This window comes from Neofelis nebulosa, chromosome 7, assembly GCF_028018385.1.
Source record: "Neofelis nebulosa isolate mNeoNeb1 chromosome 7, mNeoNeb1.pri, whole genome shotgun sequence".
Lineage (NCBI taxonomy): Eukaryota > Metazoa > Chordata > Mammalia > Carnivora > Felidae > Neofelis > Neofelis nebulosa.
Window position 1 is genome coordinate 140885439 of NC_080788.1, and position 18682 is coordinate 140904120.

Sequence of the window (18682 nt, forward strand, 5' to 3'; positions counted from 1 at the left end):
AAAAAACAAAACAAAACAAAAAACTGTTTGAGGTGTTCTCAATAAGGAATTAGAAGCTTCCTTAAGCATTCAGAGCCCTACAGGCCTGAAAAGCAGCAAAGCCCCCTCTGACCTCTGGAGGGCTCCCCAGGAGGTCGTTATCAATCCCAAGAACCTCAGGAAAGCTGCTACGCGCTCTCCCCACGGGCTGCACCAAAACAAGTGACTTTTTTTTTAATTTTTTTTTAATGTTTATTTTTGAGAGAGGAGAGAGACAGAGAGACAGAACATGAGTGGGGGAGGGGCAGAGAGAGAGAGAGAGAGAGAGAGAGAGAGAGACATAGAATCTGAAGCAGGCTCCAGGCTCCAAGCTGGTCAGCATAGAGCCCGACGTTGGGCTCCAACTCACCGACCGTGAGATCACGACCTGAGCTGAAGCTGCACGCTCAACCGACCGAGTGCCCCAGGAGCCCCTCAAAACAAGTGACTCTTGAAGTCCACTCGGAGCGTCCTTGACGGCCAGGGCCCGGACCCTGACAGCGCGCCACTGTCTGGGTTTATGAGTCTGTCGTCAGGTTTCCGTGCCGTTGATGGAAGAAAACACGGGTGAAGAGAGACGTCTCCTCGCAGAGCACTGTTTTCAGAGGGACAGAGCTCTCTGGGAGTGGATCCCGAACCCCCAGGGAGCTGTTGGCGCCCCGAGCACTGACTCATCACTGGGGCAGTGGAAGGGGTGAGCTGAGTTGAGCAGGAACCTCGGGGGAGCCGCGGAGGCCCCAGAGCCTGCCAGGCGGGCAGGTGAGCAGCCGTGAGAAACGCAGGGGGCAGGGAGGCCAGCCGGTACGGGGTGTGGGTGGGAGAGGACACACCCCACGCGATCATCGCTCCCCAAGGGGGCCCCCGTAGGGAAAGCAATGTCTGTGCCGAGGCGTAAGCGGCTCCCTCTGGCCGGTGGGGCAGGAGAGGGATCCTACTGGAACCAAGGAGGAAGATTCAACGTGGATGGCCTGCGGGCACCGGGCTCCAGGTGACGATTCCAATCTTCCGATAGAAAGCTAGAGAGGTAGGCTGGCTGTGTTTCCGTCCTGCAGCCCCGTCTCCGCGCCCGGCACTTTGTGTTTTAAAACCAGCCGGGAGGGGCGCCTGGGTGGCGCAGTCGGTTAAGCGTCCGACTTCAACCAGGTCACAATCTCGCGGTCCGTGAGTTCGAGCCCCGCGTCAGGCTCTGGGCTGATGGCTCGGAGCCTGGAGCCTGTTTCCGATTCTGTGTCTCCCTCTCTCTCTGCCCCTCCCCCGTTCGTGCTCTGTCTCTCTCTGTCCCAAAAATAAATAAAAAACGTGGAAAAAAAAATTTAAAAAAAAAAAAAAAAAAAAAAAACCAGCCGGGAGGTCACGTACTCCGGCCCTTCTTTCTCCTCATCCCGTGGTCAAGCCAAGGTCAGCTGGTTGGGGCAACAGAGGAGGTGGTAACTTACTGACAGCTCCTGGTCAGATGGGCGGGCCGCACACGGTGCAGACCCCCGTGACAGCAGCTTGAGTCGGGAGAACGGGGACGGTGGGAGGGGCAGTGTCCCAGCGGGCAGGTGGCACAGTGACTGGCAGGGCTGAGCTCCTCCATGTAGACGTTGGTCGTCTTTATTAGAATCCTCAGTGCCCGGCGCAGAGGACAGGCTTTGTATAGATGGTGGGCCTCCTGCCCCGGAGAGGTCATACTCTGTCCTCATTTCCTTGGGCTTACCTATCAAATGACTGAATGAGGAGGCTCCACACCACAGAAGATAGTTCTCTGAACGTTCTGGAGCCTAGAAGTCTCAAATCAAGGGGTCAGCAAGGTTGGCTCCTTCTGGAGCCTGTAAAGGAGCGTTCCATGCCTGCCTCCTGGCTTCCGGGGGGTAGTGGCAAACCGTAACATTCTTTACCTTAAAGCTGTGCTTCTGTAACTTCTGGCTCCCTTTCCAGCTAGACTCCTGACCTACAGGACTGTGAGCCAATCAATATATGGGTGTTTGCTCAAGCCCTTAAGTTTGGGGCAGTTTGTCACACAACATAGAAAAATTAGCAGACTTAAATAAGCCACGAAACCCCAAACGTCCCCATTTTATTTATTATTATTATTAAAACAACTTTTAATGTTTATTTGAGAGACAGAGAGAGAGAGAAGTACAGAGTATGAGTTGGGGAGGGGCAGAGAGAGGGAGACACAGAATCCGAAGCAGGCTCCAGGCCCCGAGCTGGTCAGCACAGAGCCCGATGCGGGGCTCGAACCCACGAATCGCGAAATCGTAACCTGAGCCGAAGTCAGGCGCTTAACCGGCAGAGCTACCTAGGCACCCCCCCAAACATCCCCCTTTAATAAAAGAGGAAATGAGGGGCGCCTGGCTGGCTCAGTTGGTTGAGAAACCAATGCTTGATTTCGGCTAATGTCATGATCCCAGGGTCGCGGGACCGAGCCCTGCGTCGGGCTCTGTGCTGAATGTGGAACCTGCTTAAGATTTTCTCTCCCCACCACCCCCCCCCCATCCCCTTCCCTGCCCTCTGTCTTGCTCTCTCTCTCTAAAAAAGAAAAAAGAAAAAGAGAGGAAACTGAGGCCCAGCAAGATGGGTCATCTTGCCCAAGAGCAGCCTGTCGGTGGCAGGGCCAGAACTGAAATTGTTACGCTCCCAGTCTGCTGCCCCGCTGTGCCACATGGATTTAAATAAAGGGCCCCAGTGGTACATATTTCTTACTCGAATTGCTCAACCATTTGATCCACTTAGTTGCTTAAAGGTGCAGAAATTGCTCAAAATAACAGCAAGAGGGGCATGCAACATTCTTGCCTTCATCGGCCCTTAACGGACAGCTTGCGATCAAGCTTGCGTGTACGGTTAATTATGTGATGGCGAGTCTGAGCCTCGGTGGCCCCCGGGGCCTGGGGTCCTTGGTCCTTGCGGTTGAAAGGGTGACGGGCTATGGCTGAGGGATCCCGTGCGAACGGGTTCGGCCTAACTTGCGTTCCGGCAACAGAACCTAGTAAATTGTCAAGAAATGGCAGAAGCCAACTGATGATCGCCTGTAAGCTATTAATGTAATTGCGTTCTTAAAGCCGCCTTCCCTAAATGACTTGAGTGGTGATTTCACATTGAATTGGAGTCACAGCCGGGGAATAATTCATCCCCCGGTCTCAACCCGCGTTGGCGCCAACAACGCCCGGCACACGTTGAGCTTGCCGCTTTATTGTTGAAATCCCGTAATCTACGAGGCACTCTTGGTCATGAAGTAGCTCATTATTAAAATGGAATATTACATTCGCGTGTGATTATTATTTTAATGCAGTTCTCTGTCGACTTACACAAGGAGGCCCAAACTCTTTCAGGCCCCACTCCCCAGTCTCCTACAGTAAAGTTAATTTATACCAAGATGATAAAAAATTTGATTTATTTTACAACAGATCAGTAATTGTGCTCTACAAATAAGTTCGTAATGATAATCAACAGCATTTTCGACATAATTTAATTTGTCTTCTCCCGAGAGGTAGTTAAACGCAGTAATAATAACACCAGTGTTATGGACTCTCCAGCAGTTAATCATGGTCTGAATATGCAGACAGCCCCAATATTGTATTGACAGAAATTAAATTAACCATCAGCTTGGGCAATCAGTGGCTATACAGCTATTAAAAGCAATAAAGGCAACAAACCCCAACCGTTGCCAATTACATTTTGACATATACAAGGGAGAGGACAGATGCTTTTGATCTGAGATTTTTATTTCGGTGAACATAGGACAAGAGAGTAGCACCTTGAACTTGGAAGGCCTTTTCCCCAAGGTTTGCTGAGCGCGGGATGTGTTCTCATGTGTGGCTTCGATCAATTGTTTTCTTTTTGTTAAAAGATGGAATCAAGGGGCCCCAGGGGGGCTCAGTCGGATAAGCGTCCGACTCTTGGCCTCAGCTCAGGTCTTGATCTCAGGGTTGTGAGTTCAAACCCTGTGTTGGGCTCTGTGCTGGGCATGAAGCCTACTTAAAAAAAAAAAAAATAATAATAAATAAATAATAAGATTAAGTGGTCATGATTCATAGTTTATTCAATTTTAAGACATCCCTCTAATCCACCTTGCCTTTTTTTGTGCCCCTACCACAGTTCCCTACTTTTTTGTTTTGTTTTGTTTTGTTTTTGTCCTAACACCAACACGTCTGACACAGACACATGACAAGAACACAGTTTTAAGGTAGTAGGGAGAGCAGGGGAAAAAGAAATCTAATATTTTTGAGCTTAGAAAGACTCTCATCTAATAAGCCTGATGATGCTATAACAAGACAGTGTTTTTCCCTTATCTGGAGGAGATTCTGAGCTGGTTTAACTCAGTGCCTAACCAAATATAAGCACTGGGATGGGCGGAGAGTTCTTTCCTTCTTTCTTTTATTCCTTCTTTTTTTTCCTTCCTCCTTCCATTCCTTCTTGCCTCCTTCCCTCCCTCCTTCCTTCCATCCTTCTTTCCCCGGCATACTACCCTCTTTCTTAGGGGAGATTTCAATCATCCTCAGCCATCATGCTAGGAGATTGTCCATGTGGGGTTGGTTGCACAGGAGACTGGGCTGAGCCACAAGCTCTATATTGCTTTAATCCACTGAATGATCAATGGGTGCCATATTAGCTGTGCTTGGTGGGAAGAAGTTATTGCTGGACCTCAGGAGCAGGAGTGACCATTGACTCTCCTGGTCAATGACATTGGGTGGAGTACTCTCAGTGGGAGACTGGACCCCCTGTGGACCTCGAGGAGACTCCCGTGCAGCTGTGTGGTACTAAGAACGGATGAGATTTCAAGTTCAAAGTTGGATGGGCTCCGGGTGCCAGCTCAATCTGTCTACAGTGTTTCCCTGAGCCCTCTTATTTTAAGCCCCATGGACCTCTCCTTCCCTTGCGACGGGCTGCCGCACCCTCCTCCGGCCTGGAGAAGACTTGAGGTTGGCAAAGTTGCTTGGCTCTTGTGATGGATAATATATTGGCACCCCCCATCCCAAAGGTGTCCACATCTTAATCATGCCCCAAATCTGTGGCTGTTATTTTACGTGGCAAAAGGGACTTGGCAGGTGTAATTAAGTTAAAGACCTTGAGATGGGGAGAGTATCTGGATTATCCGAGTGTGCCCACTATCAGCACATAAGAGTCTCCATAAGAGGGAGACGGGCGGTTCGGAGAAAAGAAAGGGCTATAATGATGGAAGCAGAGGGAGAGAAGGAGATACACCAACGGTCAGAGCCAAGGAGAGATGTGATGATGCTAGCCTGCCGACTTCACAGAGAAGGGGCCGCGAGCCCAGGAGTGCAGGTGGCTTCTAGAAGCTGGAAAAGGCCAGGAAATGGAGTCTCTCCCAGATCTTCCAGAGGGAGCGTGGCCCTGCTGAAGCCTTGATCCCATCCCAGGGCAATCACGTCAGACTTGTGACCTTTCAAGCGTAAGACGAGTGTGCGTTGTTTGAAGTTCACGGCAATTTGTTACGGGTGCAAGGAGAAATGGACACAGCTCTTCATCTGGGTTTTTTTTCTTTTTTAAACCTATTGTTTATGAAATGTGTTGCATCAGCTGAGTCCTTCATGCTTTGTAAGCCCCAAAGCCCAGGTGCTTGCAAATCCAAAGCGTTGGCTTTTGAAACAGACCAGTGCTTTCTAGGATTTTCTGCCACATCATCCTTCCCTGAGCCGAGGGAGCTCACTGATGGGATGGCAGGAAGGGCCAAGAGAACAAGGAAAAGAAAATGCAGTCGCGTTTTCAGAATGTGATCCCGGCACCACGTCACCCTGTGGCACCGGGTGAAAGATTTCCGTTCTGTCCAGTGTGTCCCTCTTCCCTAAAGGCACCGAGTCCCAGCTGCCTGGCTGGCCGTGCAGGGCAGGGCTGTGCCGGTCCCCAGGGTAAATGGTGTGGTTTGCCCATAGGCAGGGTGTCCGACTCAGCCCAGTTTTTCCCGTGTTTTAGCACCAAAGCCCCAGAGTCTCAGAATTTGCCCCGTCTCGGGCGAGCTGGAGCGGTCGGTCACCCGCGCCACAGACCAGACACATCACAGAGGAGAGGTTGCTGCCTCCAGGGCAACCTCCAGTCACCCAGCATCGTGGTTTTCGATCTGTGTTCCAAAGAGCCTCAGAAGGGGTCCCAGGAAAGTGGGGGGCGGGGCGCGGGACAGCTTCAGGCTCCTCCCTCTTGCTCAAGCAGAGTACCCTGCTGTACTGTGCTACACTAGGAACAATGTTTTTCGGCCAAAGACCAAGGCGAAGGTAAGTGGGAAGAACACGGATGTAACATGTGACCAGTATACAGATGAGAAAGCTGAGGCTTGGGACAGAGGCCGTGACTCCGTCAGTGCCGGGGCTAGAGCCCCGGAGTCCACACTTCGCATCCACGCTGTGTCCTCATCCACGTGGATGGAGACCCTCTGCACCCCCGCGGAAGCCCTCCGTCCCCACAATATTTCAACCAACGACTCTGCCGTTGGGAGAGAAGGGCCAAGGTGCTGGCCTCTGGAGCCTGCAGGGAATGGAAAGTTTACTGCTGCCTCTGCCGATCAGATGACGAAAACCCAAGACTCTTTCCCCCCAGATAACGCCATTTAGAAATGCCATTGCAGGGGTTCCCCGGGTGGCTCCTTGGTTAAGCGTCCGACTTCGGCTCAGGTCACGATCTCACGGTCCGTGAGTTCGAGCCCCGCGTCGGGCTCTGGGCTGACGGCTCGGAGCCTGGAGCCTGTTTCCGATTCTGTGTCTCCCTCTCTCTCTGCCCCTCCCCCGTTCATGCTCTGTCTCTCTCTGTCCCAAAAATAAATAAACGTTAAAAAAATAATAATAAATAAATAAAAGGAATGCCATTGCAAAGTGACTGGCGTTTCGGAGGCTGGTCAAACCTATTTCATTTGGATCTTTGCTACCATTTCAGGTCACGGGAGCTGGGCCAGGCAGGAAAAGGAGGAGGCAGTGTCCTTTGGGAATATAGCCTTTGAATATTTTTCAACAGTGCACTCTGCCATGCGGAGAATGCACAGCACGGTGGGGAGAGGCAAGGTCCCTCTGCCCTCACAGACACTGTGGTCTAAAGGAGGCGTGTGCCCATTAACAGCTGGGAATACCAGGCTAGGACCATTCTAGACGGCAGAACTCAAAGGTGATTTCAGAGTCCAGGGGAGTTATGTCAGCCGGGTTTTGGGGTTTGAGGAGAGGGCATGGAAAGCTTCTCAGAGGAAGCTGAGACTCAAGACTTGGCAAATAAGCCAGGCAAAGAGTGCTATCATTCGCTTAGATCCCCAAAACAGGCCCAGGAACAGGACGCTGTTCAGTACAAGGATGCACCCCTTGAACAGGTAAACTACCTTGGGTCCAGAGAATCTGAAGGACTTGCTTTAAGTGTCAGGTCTTGCTAGCGGTGGGTTCTGATCAGAACACAGATGTCTCGGGTCCAAATCCCAATCCACTTGGAGGGATGTGGGGCGGGGATGTACCTCTTCAAGAGGACTCTGGATGGGCAGAAAGGAACACAGTGGCACTGTGTTCCCTGAAGGCAGCCCTGGAGCGGCAGTGACTTTCTGCCTCAAACCACCTTTTGCCGCTCTGAGGATGTGCCAAGGGAATTCGTACACCTATTTCCTGGCCCAGTTCAAGACTATTTGGAGGGTCCTAGCAGCAGAAGGGCAGGCCTCTCTGACACTGGAGTTTGCTACCCGGAGTATTTCAGAACGAGCCCAACGTTCAATCCCTTTAAACTAATCCCACTTCTATTTTGTTTGTTATACACATTTGCGAGGCTGTAGACATTGAGGTCATATTACAGAGTTCTTATCTTCAGTTGTAGCCATGGCTGGTCCACGGAGGTTAAAGTCCCATGTGAAAACTTGACCTTCACGTGGAAATTTTACTTAGAAAAGGGAATCGAGTGATTTATAACCTCTGGATTTATGAGCATTAAAAAGGCACACGCAGGAACGCCTGGGTGGCTCGGTCAGTTGAGCGTCCGACTTCAGCTCAGGTCAGGATCTCATAGTTCGTGAGTTCGAGCCCCGCGTCGGGCTCTGGGCTGACAGCTCAGAGCCTGGAGCCTGTTTCAGATTCTGTGTCTCCCCCTCTCTCTGCCCCTTCCCTGCTAGCACTCTGTTTCTCTCTCTCTCTCTCTCTCTCTCTCAAGAATAAATAAATATTAAAAAAAATTTTTTTTTAGGGGCGCCTGGGTGGCTTGGTCGGTTAAGTGCCCGACTTCGGCTCAGGTCACGATCTCACGGTCCGTGAGTTCGAGCCCCGCGTCGGGCTCTGTGCTGACCGCTCGGAGCCTGGAGCCTGCTTCGGATTCTGTGTCTCCCTCTCTCTCTCTGCCCCTTCCCTGCTCATGCTCTGTCTCTCTCCGTCTCTCAAAAATGAATAAACGTTAAAATTTAAAAAAATAATAAAAATTAAAAATTAAAAAGGCACACCCAGCAGACCCTTACGTTTCGGAGCTGGTATCGGAATAAAAATTCCGCTTGTGAGTCCGCTTGGAGTTCTGAGTCGAAACGTATGATCTTCTAATCTTCTTTTTGCAAAGCCACGTGGGCTTGACATGAAATCATTTCCGCGTCTTGTGATTAATGAAAGAACAACCAACCAGAACTTTCAAGAAATCAAAACTGTTAGTGACATTTATATAATTATTGGTCAAACTCAATTTGATCTTAGGGATTACTTGGAGTCATATATTATAAAAACGTTGACAGTAGTATAAGTGTGTGTCAGGAATAAAATGCATTTTAAGACAATATATTGGACACTTAAGGATATCAATAGGGCATAATGTGAAGGCCAGTGTTGGGGAGGCAGTTTTCTATGGCCCCTTTCTTGGCTTACACTGATGGAGGGGTCAAAGTGTTAAGGTAATGCCACGAATTGACCCAGGGAGATATTTTCTAGATTACGGAGACTTTAAGGATCCAGGAGCATAACTCTTAGCGGATAAAGCAGAGCAAAACTCCAAGTGGGTCGAGGGTACGTCGAGGGCTACACAGATGGTTCTGGAAAATGCTGTCAAAGGCGGTTTTGTCAGACAGTTCATTGTGGTTCCACATTCAGGAAGCTCTTCTAGACCATAATCAAACTATCTCGATTTATTTTTCCAGCCCTAATTGAGCACCTACCGTGTACCTAAATGTGCTGGGCCCAGAGGTTCTAGAGATAAATCAGCAGAACAGCACCTGCTGTCACAGAGGCTCCCATGTGGTTGGCTTATGTTGCATATATAGGTTGGGATGCGGTTCAACGGAATGAGAGAGAGTTGGTATATTTGGAGATAATGGGGTGTGGTCAATACGAAGCCAGTCCATGAGAGCTGGTTTTGAGATGAGCCTGAAGGCCAGTGAGGGTTTTGAGGGCAACCAGGAGCCTCTGTGGTCAAAGCATTCACACTTCTGTGGTCAGACAACCTGTTCCTGCACCACAGCAGACGACTCTGGCCTGTGTAACCAAAGAGCGTCATGTCAGAAGCATCTGGAAGAGTCCACAGGGATGAAGGAAAGACTGAATGACCATTTTTCTGGAAAACACAGAAATGGGGTCACGCTGGAGATCTAGGCAGCAAGACCCACAGATTTGTCTCTTTGTACGAAAAGTCACCAGGCGATGATGATGCCAGTCGGCAGATGAGAACCTTGGTGCAGGTTACATTTGGGCAGTACCTGGGCTAAGAGACATGTCAACCTGAGTACCATTAATGGGTCAATTCAATCCTGTGTCTAACTTCTGTTATAAAATGCCTACTGTGTGCCAGGCGCCGTGCTGGGCACTAGAATATAAATACAAGCAAAAATCAAACGCTCTCATCAAGGCCTTGAAATGTGAAGAAGGGATGAGGCGAATATTAAGGCAACCACAGTTCAATGTGGCTGGTATACAGAGGTGTCCACTCAGTGGTGCCATCAGCCCAGAGCCCAGTGTCGTGTGACCTACTGTCCTGCCACAGGTAGATTTCCATCGAAACTTCTAATATAAGATCATATCAAACTCGGATGAAAAATTCTATATCTTTATCTTCCGTAAAGTTTTTATTGAGGAAAGTGTTCATTGGATGGCCTATGGCATAAAAAGCTCCACAATCAATTCCCCTTGAACGTCAGTGCTAGGAAAATGTTTTCTCTTCAGTGGAATGCGATGGTGACACTTATGTCAGACCATGGGATTTTTGTGACTTACCCTGTTTCCCTTTTTGCTTTGATTGCTAGGAAACTCCCACTTCATTCAAATTTAGCACATCACCGCCATAATCATATCTGTCCTGGATCTTTAGTGCAATTCTCCTTCCTCTAGCACTGGCTTCTTTTCTGGTTCTCTAATAGCTGTGTCATTTAAATTGTTTTTTACATTTATTTATTTTTGAGAGACAGACAGAGCATGAGCGGAGGAGGGGCAGAGAGAGAAGGAGACACAGAATCCGAAGCAGGCTCCAGGCTCCGAGCTGTCAGCACAGAGCCCGACGTGGGGCTCAAACCCACGAACTGTGAGACCATGACCTGAGCCGAAGTCAGATGCTTAACCGACTGAGCCACCCAGGTGCCCCTTATAGCTGTGTCTTTTAAAACAAACCGGTTGAAATTCTTTCCAGAAACAGTCAAGTTATCGAAAATGATTACAGTGCAGTTGAGAATGCAGCATCATTTTATGAAAATAGATTTTAGACCGGATTGGATGCTCATATTTTTTTCAGTTGAATTTTTTTTCACTTTTTTTTAATGTTTATTTACTTATTTTTGAGGCAGAAAGAGCAGGCAAGGGAGGGGCAGAGAGAATAGAAGAGAGAGAATCCCAAGCAGGTCCTGCGTTGTGCCCGGCGCAGGCTTGATCCCACGAACTGTGAGATCATGACCTGGGCTAAGGTCAAGAGTTGGACACTTAACTGACTGGGCCACTCAGGCGTCCCCACTGGTGAACAGTTTTAACCCGTGTAAGATGATGTGAAGTACCCAGGGGCTCATGACGAAATCCTTGCTGCCTCGCCCCTGTCTCTGTCTCTACTTAATCGGTTTTCCAGTTTGCTAGCCATGTCCTGCCCCTCCCAGCTCTTTCTTCCTACCTGAGTCCCTTGGGACCATGAACTTCACCTCGGCTCTGCTTGCCTAAGCCCCGCGGAACCTGCTTTTCTGACTGTCAGAAGTCTCTCCGAGACACTCTCCCGGCGTTCCCCACACTGTTCCCACACTCCCGCCTGCAGGGTGATTTGTTGGATGTGGGTCCCTTTCTGGGTGAAAGGGAAAGAGGTAGAAACCACTGTCTTAAAAGTACAGGTCACTGTGGCTTCTCTGGTTTCCTCACTTGGCAATGAAAAACCGGATTGTTATCTCGAAATGGCATGTCCCCCCCCCCCCCACCCCGGCCCTCCCCAGGCTCTAAAATATTAAACGTATATGCACACGCATACACAGACATAAATAAAAGACATCCGCGGCTCAGGCTCACCCAAGCCAGAGACACTGGCGATATATAATCAAGCAGGAGATTTGTTTCAGGTGATATTTCCTTCCTTCCAAACATCCACCCATATATTACGGCACTGACAGCAGAGCCCACATTACAGGCACTTTTATTTTCCATAACCGTTATCCAAAGAAGTTTCTCCTTGTTGAATGGCGGGGTTTGTGTGCACGGACGTAAGGCCATGGCTGATTCTGTGTTATGACATCCCTCTTCCCTGATGAGGAAAGACAGGATATTTCTCTGGTTTCTCTGTCACTGGTGAGTTCTCCTCCCTTCTTTCTCCATGAAGATAGATGTCATAACAGAGATGAACAGTCAGGTAATTTCTCTCCCTCTATGCGGAACACGTAACCGTTGCCAGTGGCTGGCGGGAAGTTGGTGCGAAGAGGGCAGAAGTCTCCTCTTGCCACCTGCCTGATAGAGAAGTAGAGGACGGAGACGTGCCCGCCCTGCTCCAGCCGGTGCTGTCCCGCTTCCCTGGGAGGCGCCCTGGTTCCCGTAGACAGCAGCTGTCCTGAGCCATCCTGTCCCCTGCGTCCTCTCAAAACCCCCCAACCCTGCTTTCCCCTCGGATCTATTGCTCCTGCAACCAACTTCCTGTTGCTTTTGCTCTTGCTCTAGAGCCCACCCCGCCTTCCCCTCTGCCTCAGAGAAAGGGGATCTGTTTCCTCCCCTTCATGCCAGGTCTAACTCTTCATTCGTCTTGGGCAACACGTGTCATTCGCTTAAGCCCGTTCTCTCCAGCCTATGGAAGCTCTCCCAATTGGCCATCCAAGCAAGGGACGACTCCCATGGGCCGTGGAAAACTAAGGCATCACCCGCCCAGCTCCCCGGCCAGCCTGTGCCTCCTCACCTTTCTTACACTTCCTCTTACTTGGCCTCCCAACTCGCGTGTCGTTCGACATCCTCTTTCATGTTCTGTGTTTCCTTGGCTTCTGGGATGACAACGTCTCTTGTTTCTTGGGGCATGTCCTTTGCTTATTTTTTTTTTTAAGTGTATTTGTTTTTAAAAGTTTTTTTTAGCGTTTATTTATTTTTGAGAGACAGAGACAGGGAGCAAGCAGAGGAGGGGCAGAGAGAGAGAGAGAGAGAGAGAGAGACAGAATCGGAAGCAGGCTCCAGGCTCCGAGCCGTCAGCACAGAGTCCGACGCGGGGCTCGAACTCTCGAACTGTGAGATCCTGACCTGAGCCGAAGTCGGACGCACAACCGACTGAGGCACCCGGGCGCCCCCCTTTGCTTATTTTGCTGCATCTTCCTTCTCTGTCCGCCCTTAGGTCTGGGTTGTGTACCAGCTGACAATGCACTCACTTGAAAGAGAATGTCCGCTGACAGTGACTTCAATGAGGAAGAGTCGGAGACGTCTGAAGGTGGCCAGAGGCCGGCATTGCTTTGTTGATCGGGGGTGCCATCTTGGACCCTTAGTGGGCCGGCTTTCATTGTCACGCTTACCACCTCATGCTTGAGGGTACGGCTGCCACCTAAGGCTTGTGTTCTCCCATCAGCATCCAAAGCAGGGAGGATGCACAGGTGCCAAAACCATGTTGCTCACATCTTTCCCAGCAGCCCCCGCAGCAGGACTCTTATGCCTCACGGCCAATCAGCTCACCTCCACACGTAAGAGAAACTGGGGACACGGGGTGTGTGCAGCAAATGGAAATAGGACTGTCATCACCGTCATGATGAACCAACCCAGGCCGATCCCCTGGGGCCTGGAGAAGAGTGTGTCTTCTCAGAGATCAAGGAGGCACCACGCGTAGTGGGTTGACCTCTGTCCCTCTGAAAGGCATGTCCAAGTCCTAACATCCTGTACCTGTGAACGTGACCTTACTTAGAGTAGGGTCTTAGCATTTATAAAAGGTTAAGGATCTCAAGATGAGATCACCTTGGGTTGAGGATGGACACTAAATCCAGTCACTGGTGTCCTTGTAAGAGAAGGGAGACTGAGACTTGTGACCCAGAGACACACGGGGAAGAGACACGGGGGAGAAGGCCATTGGGACAGGTGCAGAGACTGGAGTGATAACAGCTGTAAGCCAAGGATCACCAGAAGCTCCCAGAAGCTGGAAGAGGCCAGGAAGGATCCCACGCTAGAGCGTTTGGAGGCCGACATCTTGATTTTAGACTTCCGGCCTCCAGAACTGAGAGACTAAATTCTGCCGTTCGAAGGCACAATGTTTGTGGTAATTTGTTACGGCTGCCCTAGGATCAAAGGTGCCACCCAACTCACCGAACCCCCGACTGGAGTTCCGTGAACAGGCAAGACAGAGCAGATGGGGAGTGGCTGGTGGGCAAACAGCGAACAGCGTCCCTTCTGTCTTTGACTATTTTGTTTCGCAACCAACTTTCCCAGATTGACCTCACCCACTTCCGTGACCCCAGCTTTTCCCTTAAAGCCAGAGACCCTCACATCTCTCTCATCACCAGCCGCTTCTCCCCTGCGCTCCAGACCTGCCTTTCATCTACAGCAGACTCCCAGAAATGCCACTCGACTGTCTCGTGGGACGTGGAGGCATGTCTTAAATGTCAAACACAGACTCAGCATGACTCGAGTCGAAGCAAACGTCCTTCCTGCAACCTTCCTGGGGGTTTCTGTTTTACCCCCACCCCCCATTGCCTCCACTGATTCGGCCTCAGTCTTATCTGCTAGAGGCACCGAGAACCTCTACGTAGGTTGGCCTTCCACTCTTGTCTTGCAACTCCATTTGTCCATCACGGAAATTTCTGGAAGGGACGTGTGGGCCACGACACTTCAAAACACGTCTCATCGTTGGGACGCCGAGACACCACGGTGACGACACCTTACACACAGAGTTTTAGCAACTCTCCAGCGCTGGCTGTTCGATATTGTTATGTTTCAAGTTAGAAACAAAATTTCTCACTTCTCTTCTATATAAGCTTGAGAGTCCATTTAGTTAAAAAGCGCCCCATGTGTGCAAGGCGGGGTGTTGGAACCTCTAAAAGCTGGTCACCACTTGCAACTACTTAGAAGTGTGGCTTGGGGTTTTTCTCTGCCATGTAACGCTGATGATAGATGTTATCAGAGAGTATGGGAAATGGGGTCTTTGGGGGGGATGGTAAAGAGAGTGGGGAGGGACAAGGAGACCTTACTTTTCCCAGGGAGGCAGAGCGGATTCCTGGAAGGAATCTAAACTTTAAAGGAGTTTTGAAGGACAAGAATCACGCAGCGAGAGGTCAGGTATGATTCCTCTTACATTCTCTAGCATCTATCACATGCTTGGTATATACAAGGAAACGAGTAAATGTTTATTCAACAGAGGGATGGGGAGTTGAATAAACAGATGGATGGATGGGTGGATGGATGGATGGACAGATGGATGGAGTAAACGAACATAGAGGTAGATGGATGTGTGAATAAATGAATGAGTGAACAGAAAGATGGGCATAAGTATAAATGATGGATATATGACTAGCCTTGCCAATTTCCAGTGGAGGATAGTGCTATTGGGAGAATATTTTCCAGCTGTTATAGTATACAAGTCCTCATTACTCTAGGCAATGAATGTTGGCCGTATTAATTTGGACAACGTTTCAACAAAGGGAAGGAAGAGAAAGGTTCCGTTAATCCCATAAACCTATTTTGAGCCTTGAGCTCTGGGTTGGTTGCAAGAGCCTCCAGGAGCTTACCTGTGAGCAGAATTATGAGCACAGGGTGACAGACACCATGAAGACAGGTAGTCAAAGAAGGAAAGAATCGGGGGGTCTCTGACTCCCCTGGCCAGATCTACTCCCCTTATATAGCTTCCCTTTGCTCCATTTCTCCTCTTTAGGGCCGTGCCGCAGTCATCATGGTGCTTTGTTCTATTACCACGTGTCCCTGGTGGATGTCAGGCTCCGTGAGGGCAGGGACCACATGTGGCTTTGCTCACCCCTTTATTCCCAGCACTGATCGGTGTCTGATGGATGGTAGGTCTTCAACAAATAGACAGTGATTGACTGGGTGAATGAACAAAATGAACAGGAAGCTTCCCAGAGAAGGTGACCTGTGTTCTTGCAAATGAAGAGAAGTTCTGATGGGCGAGGTCAGAAAGGACTTTCCCTGTAGGAGAGGCAGGTGCAAAGGCTCAGAGGGACATTGGGTGGCGAGTGCAGAGAAGCCCATGCAGCTCCAGCAACACAATGGGAGAAGAAGGGAGTCGGGGGTGGACAGGCAGCAGGGACCACCCTGGGGGGCCGGACAGCGTCCTTTTGAGAACATGGCTTTATTGAAGGCTTTTAAAGAGGAAAGCGAGCGCCTCAGCCTCATAGGTCCTTCTGGGCCCCGAGTGGGGGACATATGGCGGCAGGTTTCACGGCCATCCCAGAGGAGCAAACCCTCCACCCGACAGAGGTTATCCCTTCCCAGGAGACCTTGGGCAAAGTCCTAAACCAGTCTGGGCCCCACCTGTCCCATCCGCGGGTCGAGAGGTTGGACTGGACACCTGTGAGGTCCCCGCGGCTCTGACATGCTACGTATGACCTCCATAGGAAAGCCAGCGCTCTGTTTGGCGAACCCACTAACGTTCTCCACCCCCAAGCACCGCCCTTGTGGATAATGGTTCTTTTAAAGCCACTCAGTGCTGTATTGACAGAAATTAAATTAGCCATCAGCGCAGGCAATCAGTGGCTATGGGGCTGTTAAAGGTAATAAAGGCGACACTCTCCAACCATAGTCAATTACGCTGTGACATCGTGAGGAGAAGGGACAGCTGCTTCTGATTGGAAGGGCGGCCAGGGAGGCTTGCCCCGCACCCACTGAAGGCACAGGTTCAAACCTCACTTCAAGGCCAATCGTTGTTCTTTATTGAGATGGGCGGTGCAACGCGGATGTGCTCCTAGGGACACGGACGCTTGGAGGGAATTTAAAGGCTAAGTGACCTCAGAGGGCCGTAGAGTCAGGGGTCCTGGGTATACAGAGGGGGCCAGACTCCTTCCAAACAGGAAATCCACGGGCATGGAGTCAAGAAGCCCCCGGTGAAACTCTTATGCGGCTCCGGGCTACTGTGCGCCTAAGGGCTAAGGGAGTCACCTCTCGGACCTTCAGGATCCTCTCCTCCCCTGGGTTTTTTCCAGGATGATTTGATAAGTTTGAGACTGCGTAGACCCGGTGCCCGGCTCCGTGGGGAGGAGTGTGGTTTCCCGCGATGGGCCCGACACCATTTCTATCCTCTCACACAGCTTGTGGGCCAGAGGCCTGGGCCCCCTTCCCCAAGGTTCTAGGGACTATTTGCCTTTTGCGTGTATCCAGGGCGGGCAGCGGTGGGGAGAGGAAATTCAGCAGCGGGGGGGACTGGAGGCTTCCATATCTTCCTTGAGTCTGTTGCTTTGTGTAGGCTGGACAGACGGGAGGACTTCTCTGACCCTCTGTTTTCTCCTCTCTACATGGGGTTGTGGAGGGGGTCAATTAGGACCCTATAGTCAGTCCTGCTTTAACGCATGTTTTGAAAACAACGCTTCGTCCCAACGCGACCTAACGATCAGGGAACAGTTGGGCCCGGCTTGGATTCCGTGTTTGCATGGATGTGATTTCATCCCTGAGAAAAGTAAGTGGAAGCGGGAGAAAACTCAGGACCCAGCTGGCCAGAGCCGCACAGCATCACACGGCGGGCACGCACACCCTCCCGCCGTCTGCCGGCTCCCTCACTTCCCGCGTGCGTGGAGTCACCCACGGCGAACTTCCCCACCGATGCCGGCCGTCGCCTGCACACCACTCTCCGTAACTCCTAACCGCGCCCCGTCCCAAGCCCGAAGCCACCTGCAGCCTGCAGCCTTTTCGCCCGGTGAGGTGCTGGGTTCACACAGCGTTCATACCTTTCTCAAGGACTTAACAGAAAGCTGTTAAAGTCTTAAAAGTCTTAAAAATCCTTATCCGGTTAATGACATCAAGGCGAAACTCACATCGTATACAGCTAACCGTTTTACAATGTAAAACTCGGTCGTGCACAAGGTTGTGCAACCGTGAGCTGTATTAACTTCCAAACCTTGTCATGACCCCAAAGGGGTCTTAGCTATCTTTTTGTGTGTGTGTGTGTTTATTTCTTTTTGAGAGAGAGAGAGAGAGAGCGTGAGCAAGGGAGGGGCAGAGAGAGGGGGAGAGAGACAATCCGCACTGTCAGCACAAAGCCCCATGTGGGGCTCAGTCGCATGACATGTGAAACCATGACCTGAGCCGAAGTCAAGAGTTGGACGCTCAACCAATTGAGTCACCCAGATGCCCCCTAAAGGGGTCTTTCCTTCTTATAACGCACTGCTGATGACATGTTTGAGTGTGTGGCCCTAAGCCCCTTTTTGCCCCGATCCCTGTGGTTTCCACTGGGGGATTTTGCAAAGTGAATGGTCGTATAGCAAAACCAACTATATGTGTTGTCGTTCCTACAGATTTGGTGAGGCTGACTATATTAGTCTTTTTGTCTGGGTTCTCCAGAGTAACAGAATCAACAGGAGATGTAGAAATATTAAATACGTATATAGATTATACAGTTAGATTAAATGTACTTATATCTGTATCTATATTTTATAAGGCATTGGCTCGTGTAGCGATGGGGGCTGAGAAATCTGAGATCTACAGTCAGCAAGCTGGAGACCCAGGGAAGCCAAAGGGGTCATTCCAGCCTGGGTCCGGTCCAAGGGCAGGGAACAGCCTGAAGACAACCAGTCGGAGAAAAAGAATTCCTTCTTAATCAGACTTTGTTCTAGCAGACCTTCAACTGATTGGATGTGGCCCACCCCCAACCTGCTTTACTCAATCTGGAAACAAATGCTCATGTCATCCAGAAACACGCTCACAGACACGCCCAGAATCACATTTGACCAAATGTCTGAGCTCCTCGTAGTCCAGGCAAGTTGACACGTACAATTAACCACCACACTGGATGACATTTCAGTGCCCAGAAAAATAACAGCTGTAGACAGCACCAGGAGGACCCACAATCCTCAGGCATGAAAGGGGGAACCTCCCGAGCAGGGCAGGAGAGAAGGGCCTCTCTGCCTAGTAAGTGACATAACTTTCTAGGTGTGCTGCTGTTCACCCGATTGTCTAGTTGGGGGTGACGTGGTGGCTCAGGGAGGAGGGAAGGGAGAAGGGAGATCAGAGGGACAAGATGACAGGGGGAGGTGGGAAGTGGCTCAGAGATGTTCCCCACACTGAGAGCAGCTGTGGGGCTTCTACATGGGAGGTCAAATATTTACTTTTAGGTGCTTTGCTATGTTGATCTGTGATAGGATCATTTTCGTATTTTGATTCTGTATCTT